Source organism: Ornithorhynchus anatinus, chromosome 7 (assembly GCF_004115215.2).
Source record: "Ornithorhynchus anatinus isolate Pmale09 chromosome 7, mOrnAna1.pri.v4, whole genome shotgun sequence".
NCBI classification, from domain to species: domain Eukaryota; kingdom Metazoa; phylum Chordata; class Mammalia; order Monotremata; family Ornithorhynchidae; genus Ornithorhynchus; species Ornithorhynchus anatinus.
Window position 1 is genome coordinate 23,366,116 of NC_041734.1, and position 11,387 is coordinate 23,377,502.

Genomic DNA, 11,387 nt, shown 5'->3' on the forward strand with positions numbered 1-11,387 from the left:
CTCTTCCCATTTTCATAGTCCTCCTCCAGGAGGCCTTCCCAGACTGAGCCTTCCCTTTCCCTCTGCCCCTCCTTCCCCTCCCATTGCCTCCTCTCCTCCCTCTGCTCTACCCCCTGCCCCTCCCCGAAGGGCTTGTATATATTTGTATATATTATTTATTACTCTATTTTATTAATGATCTGTCTATATCTATTTTGATGGTATTGATGCCTGTCTACTTGTTTTATTTTGCTATCTCCCCCTTTTAGGCTGTGAACCGATTGTAGGGCAGGGATTGTCTCTATCTGTTGCCGAATTGTACATTCCAAGCATCTACTACAGTGGTCTGCACACAGTAAACGCTCAATAAATACAATTAAATGAATGAATGAACAATTCCAGCTCTGCCAACTGCCTCTGGGGACACTGGGCAAATCATTTAACTCCTCTAGGCAGCGCTGGATTAACGCAGGTGTATTTAGGGTTTAAACCTCATCTGATTCCTAAAATCATGCTTCTTCCCGACTTTACCAACATACCTGCTGGTTGCTGGGGTGTTGTTCTTAAAGCAGATACCACGTCTATGCTGATGTGTCTGGCTATTAAATAGGAATACTGCCCTTTACACTGCAGCAAATTAGGCAGCCTGTAAATCCCCAGAAGTTCCTTTTAAATTCAGGAAAGCCTCAGCCTCCTTCCTATTCTCAGTTAGCCCATTATGCACCTCCAGGGGTAATGATTAACACAAATAGGTGCTAATCACCTTACTAATCAAGGCTTCTTCCAGCTCTTCATTGATTCCATGGTTGGGAAAGGTCATTAAGCTGATAGTGAATAGAAAAGGGGAAAGTGTAGTAGATGTTTAAGGGGAGATAAGAGGGAGACCAGCACAGAGATAGAGAAACAGCGTGGCTCAGTAGAAAGAGCACGGATTGGGAGTTAGAGGTCATGGATTCTAATCCTGCCTCCACCGCTTATCAGTTGTGTGACTTTCGGCAAACACATTTACCTCATCTGTAAAAGGGGAAACCAGACTGTGAGCCCCAAGTGGGCCAACCTGATAACCTCGTCTATATACCAGCACTTAGAACAGTGCTTGACACATAGTAAGTGCTTAACAAATACCATCATCATCATCACAAGGGGAGAGGAGTGTTGCAGGGGTGTTGCAGAAATGGAGGGGAGCCAGAGTGAGAAGAACACAGAATGAGAGGAGTGCAGGGTGAAAGTGTGCAAAATGAAAGGTGTGCAGAGTGATTTGGTGCAGTGGGGGTGCAGAGATAGAGGGGAGTCAAAGTAAGAACCAGGAGAGCAGTGCAGGGTGGCTGCACAAAAGAGAAGCATGAAGTGATGGGAATGCAGAGTCAGGGAGTGTGAGGCAAGGGGAGGGAACAGTAAAAGGAGAGATAGGGGAGAGGAAGAGGGGGGTAAGAGTGAAATCCAGGGGAATGATGCAGGGGAAGGGTGTGGAGTGTGGGGATATTTGATGTTTAGGAAGCAGTTTCAGGGGAGAATAGGTAGAAAGTCAGAAGTCTCCATGAAACAATAGTGTGTGCAAGCTTTCTCTCTCCAGGGGTGAGTGTCACCTGTGATTGGGAGGTTGAGGGGGAGCCCCCGCCACCCCTCCTCTTTCCCCAGCCCACCTTTTGCTTTTAGAAGAGCAAATCACAGGGCAAAGCATAGAAAGAGAGCAGGAAATGGCACTCAGTCATGTGAGGGGGGTAGAGGGGAGAGGGTCCTGATTACTCTTGCCCCCTTCCACTTCCCAGATAAGCCTCCCCAGCTGCCCAGGCCATTCCCAGCTTTCCTATACGCCTGCTACTACTTGGGCAGATGGTGTTGCTCTGAAGTCCTTAAAAGTCACGTGAGACAGGGCCCAGAGACCAAGCAGGCCAAGGCCTCAACTTGAGTCAATATGGCCCTGTCACTATGTCTCAGTGGCCTATCTACAAAATGGGAATAAAAGCAACTGCCTCTCCCAACTTCACAAGGATGCTGTGAAGCCAAAAAATGAGTTAAGTAACATGAAAGCACTTTAAGAAGAAAAGCGCTCAATAAAATCATCTTGTTTATTTGTCTACAACATTTCTGGAATTTGTCCCTTCCAAATGAACCACACAATGGCCCAGGCATTTGTCATATCCTGCCTTGATTACTGCAGCAGCCTCCTCACTTGGCTCCCTGGCTCCAATCTCTCCCCTCTCCAGTCAACACTTCATTCTGCTGCTCTGAAGATTTTTCTGAAATATGTTCTGCCCCCATCTTCCCACAACTCATAAAAACTTCAATGGTTACCCAGTCTTCCTCACATCAAGCAAAAATCTTGAACTTTGGCTTGAAATTACCCTATAAACACTCTCCCTCCTACTTGTCCACTCACTAGATTCCAACTTAACCTCTTTGCTCCTCTCAAGCTAAGCAACTCATTTGATTCTTTCTCTTCTTTCCAGCCTTTCCCCTGGCCTGAAACTCTTCCCACTTCAAATGTGGCAGACCACAGCTTTCCTCATCTTTAAAGTCTCTTCTCCACCCTCCTCCCCACCCTACAGCACTTGTGTATATTTGTACATGTTTATTATTCTATTCTGTTTTTAATGACATGTATATAACTATAATTCTATTTATCTATTTTAATGCTATTGATAGCTGTCTACTTGTTTTGTTTTGTTTTGTTGCCTGGTCTTCCCCCTTCTAGACTGTGAGCCCAGTATTATCTCCTCCAGGAAAATAATGGCATTGTCTCCTCCAGGAAGCTTCTCCTGATTCAGTCTGTCTCTCCACTCCTCAAAAACTCCCACTAGCAACTCAACCACCTCCACACCAAATAGAAATTCCTTCCATTGGGTTTAAGGCACTCAATCAACTCTCCCCCACCTACTCTGCCTAGCTGATATCCTCTACAACCCAAAGTGCACATTTCACTCCTCTAATGCCATTCTACACACTGCACTTTAATCTCATCTGTCACACAGCTGACCCTCGCTCATGTCCTGTTTCTGGCCCGGAGCTCCCTCCTCCTTAACATCTGACAGACCACCAATCTCTCCTTCTTCAAAGCCCTATTAAAATCAGATCTCCTCATTCATTCATTCAATCATATTTACTGAGCGTTTACCACATGCAGAGCACTGTACTAAGCACTTGGAAAGTACAGTTTATTGCTCCTGTTCTTGACTGTCCGTCTCCCCCAGTTAGACTGTAAGCCCATCAAAGGGCAGGGACTGTATCTGTTACCGATTTGTACATTCCAAGCGCTTAGTGCAAAGCTCGCACATAGTAAGCGCTCAATAAATACTATTGAATGAAAATACTATTGAATGAATGAATACAATTTGGCTACAGATAGAGACAATCCCTATCCAACAACGGGCTCACAGTCTAGGAGAGGGGAGACAGGCAACAAAACAAAACAAATAGACAGGCATCAATAGCATTAAAATAGATAAATAGAATTATAGATATATACATGTCATTAATAAAATGAATAGAATAATAAATATGTACAAATATACACAAGTGCTGTGGGGCGGGGTGGAGGGTGGAGAGAGGGAGGGAGTTGAGGAGATGAGGAGGGGAGGAGGAGCAGAGGATAATAATAATTATAATAATGTTGGTATTTATTTAGCACTTACTATGTGCCGAGCACTGTTCTAAGTGCTGGGGAAGATACAGGTTGTCCCACGTGAGGCGCACAGTCTTTATCCCCATTTTATAGATGAGGTAACTGAGGCACCGAGAAGTTAAGTGACTTGCCCAAACTCACACAACTGACAGGTGGCAGAGCTGGAATTAGTACCCATGACCTCTGACTCCTAAGCCCGTGCTCTTTCCACTGAACCATGCTGCTTCTCTAAGGGGAGGCTTAGTCTGGGAAGACCTCCTGGTTACTTCCCCTATTCACTCTCTTTCTGTGCTGCCTATAGACTTGGCTGTGTACCCCTTAACAAGTGTGATACTCACCCCAGCCCCACAGCCCTTGCTAGCCTTAGATTCTGTCATTTCCTCTATCTGTAATTTTATTTTAGTATCATTTTCCCCCTATAAACCAGAAATTCATTTTGGGTAGCGATCATTTGTAATAATAGTAATGATAATGACAATAATAAATGAGATTTGTTAAATGCTTACTATATGCCAAGCACTGTACTACGTGCTGGAGCAGATACAAGATAGTGAGGCTGAACACAGCCCCTGTCCCACATGGGGCTCACAGCCTTAATCCCCATTTTACAGATGGGGTAACTGAGGTACAGAGAAGTGAAGGGACTTACTTGCCCAAGGTCACACAGCAGGCAAGTGGCAGAATCACAATTAGAACCCAGGTCCTTCTGACTCCCAGGCCCGTGCTCTATTCACTAGGCCTTGCTGCTTCTCTACCAATTCTGTTGTATTATACTCTCATATATATAAATGTAATGTATTGTATTTATTGAATGCTTGTTGGGTATTGAGCACTTGGGAGAGTATAATAAGTACTCAATACACAGCAAGCATTCAATAAATATCTTTGTTCAGTTGACTGATTGACTGATTTCTCCTTTCCCTAAGTTATGTCCCTGCAACTCTGTGTGAACTAAACACCTATGGCCTCATAACCTCCACTAGAATTTCTATTCCTATTGATTTACACACTCTACTTTTTAATCCCCCTCTCAGGGTCGCACCTGGAGAGTTTCCAGTACTTCAGCAGTTTCGACTATGAGAGCGAGAGTCAAGCAGAGGCCTACCCATTCCATTCCTAGCTTGAGCAGTGGCTAGCGAGTGTAAGGCAATCTGCTACAAGTCAAAACTCACCCTTGATGGGCAGCAGTGGCTTGGGAGAGAGTCGAGGGTGGAGACTCAAGTTTACTGTATGGAAGGAGACAACGGTAAACCACGTCCTCATTTTTACCAAGAAAACTCTATGGATCTGCTACCAGAATGACTGCAGATGGAGGTGGAGCTTTCTGATACCATATGTCCATGGTATCACTATGGGTCGGAGATGACTTGACAACATATAACAAGACTATTTAATCACTGACTTCCTCCTATCTATAAATTACTTCAGCAGTTGTCTCTCAGGCTAGAGTGAAAGTTTGTTGAGGGCAGGAATTATATCTTCTTGCTATTTTGAACTCTCCTAAGCATGTAGTAACAGCCTGGCTTAATGGAAAGAGCATGGGCTTGGGAGTCAGAGGTCATGGGTTCGATTAGACTGTAAGCCTGTCAAACGGCAGGGACTGTCTCTATCTATTGCTGACTTGTTCATTCCAAGAGCTTAGTACAGTGCTCTGCACATAGTAAGCACTCAATAAATACTATTGAATAATCCCGGCTCTGCCACTTGTCAGCTGTGTAACTTTGGGCAGGTCACTTAACTTCTCTGTGCCTTGCTTACCTTATCTGTACAATGGGGATTAAGACTGTGAGCCCCCCATGAGTCAACCTGATTACCTTGTACCCCCCCAGAGCTTACAACAATATTGGGCACATAGTAAGCGCTTAAAAAATACCATTATTATTACTATTATGTAGTACTGTGCTGTGCCCACAGTAAGTGTTCAGTGTGTGCTTGAGATTGATGAACAGGTGTCTGTTTTGGGGGTTCTGGGATAGGCCAGGCACCTTCTGTTTATTGATGCCCTGATTACTGGTGTCTCTGTGCCCTATGTCCTGCCTGCTGTCTAGCTGGCATGGACTAAATTTAGAAGCCTGTGGCCCATAAGGGCAGGCAGGAGGTCCAAGTAAAGCTGGAGATGTCAGGACAATAGGCTGGATTAGAGCTTCTGTCTCCAGAGTCTGAACCAGCAGCTCAGTGTCAGCCAGCCTTGGATACATGGAGACTATTGCTAGAACATTCAGCTACGAAAAAACTAATTCCAAATAAAGATGTGGCCAACATGCCCCAAGATCATGATGATGAAGATGATGATGATGATGATGATGATGATAATAATATTGAAATTTGTCAAGGTGCTTACTCTATTTCAAACTCTGTACTAAGCATTGGGACAGATACATTATAAGCAGATGGAAAAAAAGTTTCTGTTCCACATGGGGCTAGCTCACAGTTTAACTATTAGCAGGAAAAGATATTTTATCTCAATTTTACAAATGAGAATACTGATCCCCTGATTCCCAGACATTTAGAGATGCCACGTTAAAGCCAATGGCATGGTTTCAAAGTTGATGCAAAAATGGCCCAGGATGGAAAGAATGAACACCTTCAGTGGTTGTGCATCCTGTTGGGCTGAAGAACTCATCTGGGCAATGTAAAGGGATCCCGTTCTGGAATGTCTCTTGGGATCCTTCCAACCTCTTTGATTCAGCCTACCTCCCTTGTTTTTCTGGTCTCTGGATTCTGGAATGAAGCAACAGATTCAAGGCTTCGAACAGCAGGCTCAGCTTTCTGAAATAATAATAATAATAATAATGTTGGTATTTGTTAAGCGCTTACTATGCGCAGAGCACTGTTCTAAGCACTGGGGTAGACACAGGGTAATCAGATTGTCCCACGCAAAGTCACAGTCTTCATCCCCATTTTACAGATGAGGTAACTGAGGCACAGAGAAGTTAAGTGATTTGCCCACAGTCACACAGCTGACAAGTGGCGGAGCCGGGATTCAAACCCATGACCTCTGACTCCCGAGCCCGGGCTCTTTCCACTGAGCCACACTGCTTCTCAGGAATGACAGGATTGGAGGCTATACCTAATCTTGATTGATTTGGGACCTCTTGCAGGCAGAGGTATTTAGCTCCCAATTATGACACCGAGAGAGGGGTCTCAAAGTCCCCATAAATCTCCTCCTTCCCTTCACAAACATCTCCATCATTATCTGTAGAGTTGGCCAAATAGAATACTGTACTGAAGGCCTCCTGTGTGCAGAATGTCATAATGAGTAACTTCTGAATGCCAAGTTCTATATTAGGCACTTGGAGAGCCAGCATTTTGAGGAATTGACGTGCTCTCAGTCCTTGAGGAGTTCAAAAATCTGGGCTCCAAAAGAGTGAAGTCCACAAAATGTACTCCTTCTCATTTTGCCAGGCACTTACTAGGTCTGCACAAAGATGGAGGATGCCTGGGCCCAATTTGGATTCCTGACTCCAGGCTACCTCCCACCCAGACAGCCACGGGGACCTAGAATTCAGAAAATTTTGCGGGATGGCCCCATTGAAGTTAGATGAGCTTCAAAAGTCAGAGTTTTGCCTGCAAACATGAGCTAATGGGCTTTTGGGGCCAGGGCTCCAGAAATACATAACAGTAATAATAATAATGTTGGTATTTGTTAAGCACTTACTATGTGCAGAGCACTGTTCCAAGTGCGGGGGTCGATACAGGGTAATCAGGTTGTCCCACGTGAGGCTCACAGTTAATCCACATTTTACAGATGAGGTAACTGAGGCACAGAGAAGTTAAGGGACTTGCCCACAGTCACACAGCTGACAAGTGGCAGAGCCAGGATTCGAACCCATGACCTCTGACTCCCAAGCACGGGCTCTTTCCACTGAGCCATGCTGCTTCTCCCCCCATTTCCCTCTGCTCCTCCCCCTCTCCCTTCCCCTCCCCTCAGCACTGTGCACGTCCGCTCAATTGTATATATTTTTTATTACCCTATTTATTTTGTTAATGAGATGTACATCACCTTGATTCTATTTATTGCTATTGTTTTAATGAGACGTCCATCCCCTTGATTCTATTTATTGCTACGGTTTTTGTCTGTCTCCCCTGATTAGACTGTAAGCCCAACAATGGGCAGGGACTGTCTCTATCTGTTGCCTATTTGTACATTCCAAGCGCTTAGTACAGTGCTCTGCACATAGTAAGCTCTCAATAAATACTATTGCATGAATGAATGAATGAAATACATGTGCAGTACAACAAAACTCAACCTCAAACAATGTGGTATAGCAGTTGACAGTTGTAAAATATCAATCAGCTGATGCATCATATCTATTTAACACTTACTGAGTGCAAAGCACTCCACTAGCCACTTGAGAGAATAAAATACAATAGAGTTGGTAGACATGATCTCTGTCCACAGAGCTTACAGTCTAGAGGGGGAGACAGACATTAATATAAGTAAATAAATTATGGAGTGTACCTAAGTGCTGTGTGGCTGAGGACGAGGTGAATGAAAGGTGGAAATCCAAGTCCAAGGGTAAGACAGCAAATAGCCACAAAATGTAGCTTACTACAGGTCTTACAGCAGCAAGCAGAGATGGAGTAACTGCATTAGAGTAGAGATTGTGTCACTCAGAGAAGCACAAAAACAGGGTCAAAAACTGTAATGCAGTGTTTACAAAGACACAGAGTGGGAGGGATCATCAGTCTTATCAGTCCCACCTGCTCATGCTGATCCCTCAATTCAAATAGCATCTCTTTTGGCAGGACATCTGTGCTTGTATATGTGTGTTAGGTTGTGCATGTGTATGCATATATGTGTGTTTGCACGTGAGTATGTAAACTATTATAACATACAGAGTAAGTGCTCAATCAATGCAAATGATTGATGGTAATGACAACTAAAATCATGGTGACTGAAGAGATTCTCGTCATCACTGTCAATGATATTTATCGAACACTTACGGTGAGCGAAGCACTGTACAGAGTCCTTAGGAGAGCACAGTACAACAGAGTCGGTAGACACATTCCCTGCCCATTCCCAGTCTGTCTTGCCCAAAATTAATGGGCCCAAGTTTAAACGAAGATAATGAAACTCATAAAAGCCAACACCTCCTCTTTCCTGCCCATACCCCAAAAAAGCAGCCAGCTATTCCTTTCTTCCAAACACATCTGTGTGGGTGCCTGCCAGATGAAGTTCATAAATAGAATCAGTTTTATGCCACTAAAAACTCTCATCCTTTCCATTTAGGAAATGACCCTCAAAATTACATTAATGATTACTCTGAATCTGGAATTTGGCATTCCTCTCCAGAGTTCTTTCCATAATCCCCCAGTGAATAGCTGCAACACAACTCAGGCAGTTCTGTGCAAGTGTGTGGTCATCGTTGTCAACTATCACGAGTTTCCTGAACGGCCTCCAAAATCGACATCATTTAAATATCCACAGCCGCCAAGCCAATTTTTTTTAGTTCCTGATGCTTGAGTCACTTCTTTCTTTGATTCTGCTTCCTCAGTAATCAGTAGCTATACATGCAAGGGCTCAAGTGAAATCCTGAAACTCTTCAAACTCCACCTAGCGATGGTAGAATGAAACTCCAAGATTTCCTGTCCTCCGGAGAATGGGGTACTTAACAGCTCCTGGTTTAGACCTCAGCTCAATATTTAGTCACCCTTTCAGTCGGTTCTTCCTTCTCCAGGAGGAGCCCTGTTCCCCGGCATGCCCGCATCCTGCCTTTCACAATGGAGACTGAGTGGACCTTGATAGCGTCTCTTCTCCACCTTTCAAGGGTTGAAGAAGAGAGGAGGGGTGGATGGTCTCCAGCACATGAGAAGGCCTGCCCAGAATGCAGTCTGGTCTTCTCTGGCTTTGCCCGAGGGCCCCTCCTAAAAAGACAGTTACAGTGTGGCCATGAGGAGCTTCCAATCCTAAACTTGCTGATCTCCCCTCATGGAGAAAACCTCAGGACTTTGAACAAAAAGGAAAATGACTAGTTCCTGTGGTGGTGGTGGTGGTGGGGAGACTTTGGTTGCTTTATCCCAGAATGGAGTCAACTCCAGTGTTCCATATTTTTCCATTTCTCTCTCCATCAAACAGAAACTATTCATCACTCATCACTGGCTTTAAGGCTTTGAGAAGATTTTGAGAAGCAGTGTTGCCTAGTAGAAACACTGGGAGTCAGAAGATCTGGATTCTAATACCAGCTCGGCCATTTGACTGCTGTGTGACCTTGGGCAAATCATTTAAATTCTCTGTGCTTTAATAATAATAATAATAATAATGGAATTTGTTAATCACTTACTATGTGCCAAACACTGTTCTAAGCACTGGGGGGATAAAAGATAATCAGATTGTCCCACATGGGGCTCACAGTCTTAATCCCCATTTTACAGATGGCATAGAGTAGGTAAGTGAGTTGCCCCAAATCACCCAGCTGACAAGTAGCAGAGCTGGGATTAGAACCCATGACCTCTGACTCCAAGCCCGTGCTCCTTCCACTGAGCCACACTGCTTCTTTAGTTACCTTACCTGTAAAATGGGGATTAAGACTGGAAGCCCCACATGGGACATGGACTGTGTCTAACTTGATTAGCTTGTCTCTACTCCAGTGCTTAGTATAGCCCCTGACATGTAGTAATCAGTTAACAAATACCTTTTCTTTTCAAAAATGCTCAATCAGTTCTTTCTCTCTCACACACACACGCACACTTAACCACGCTCTACTCCCACACATCCAACCCATCACCAACACCTGCCAGTCTCACCTTCACCACATCGCCAAGATCTGCCCTTTCCTCTCCATCCAAACTGCTACCTTGCTGGTACAAGCTCTCCTAATATTCCAACTGGATTACTGTGTCAGTCTCCACTCTGATATCCCTTCCTCCTGTCTCTCCCCACTTCAGTCTATTCTTTATTCCGCTGCCTGGATCATCTTCCTACAGAAACGTTTGGGGCATGTCATTCCCCTCCTCAAAAACCTCCAGTGGTTGCCTATCAACCTTCACACAAAACGAAAACTTCTCACTCTTGGCTTCAAAGATCTCCATCACCTTGCCCCCTTCTACCTCACCTCCCTTCTCTCTTTCTACTGCCCACCTCATACACTCCGCTCCTCCGCCGCTTACCTCCTCACGGCCCCCCGTTCGCACCTATCCCACTGTCGACCCTTGGCCCACGTCCTACCGCTGTCCTGGAATGCCCTCCTTCCTCACCTCCGCCAAACTAACTCTCTTCCCCTCTTCAAGGACCTACTGAGAGCTCACCTCCTCCAGGAGGCCTTCCCACTGAGCCCCCCTTTCCCTCTGCTCCTCCTCCCCTTCCCCCCGGCCCTCTGCTCTTCCCCCTTCCCCTCCTCTCAGAACTGTGCATATTTGTATATATTATTTATTACCCTATTTATTTTGTTAATGAGGTGTATATCTCCATGATTCTATTTATCTTGATGATGGTGTCTTGTTTTGTTTTGTTCTGTTTTGCTTTGCTGTCTGACTCCCCAGTTTAGACTGTGAGCCCATTACTGGGTAGGGATTGTCTCTATCTGTTGCTAAATTGTACATTCCAAGCACTTAGTACAGTGCTCTGCACATAGTAAGCGCTCAATAAATACTATTGAATGAATGAATGAATGAATGAATGAATGAATATACACTCGTTTCATTCCTCTCAAGCTAACGTCCTCACTTTCGTGGGCAGGGAATGTGTCCATTATATTGCAGTGCTCGACACAAAATAAGCACTCAATAAATGTGATTGACAGACTATGCCACCTGCTCATCTCATCCTCTTCTGACCTCATGCTCA

At 44.7% G+C, this 11,387-nt stretch overlaps 1 non-coding gene across 1 annotated transcript; it reads left to right on the plus strand.

Annotated features, from left to right (window-relative positions):
* The first annotated feature begins 4,625 nt into the window (after positions 1 to 4,625).
* LOC114813598 lies at positions 4,626 to 4,763 on the plus strand. The gene has a single exon (XR_003761315.1). It is a non-coding gene; the product is annotated as a small nucleolar RNA SNORA7 (small nucleolar RNA).
* The last annotated feature ends 6,624 nt before the right edge of the window (positions 4,764 to 11,387 follow it).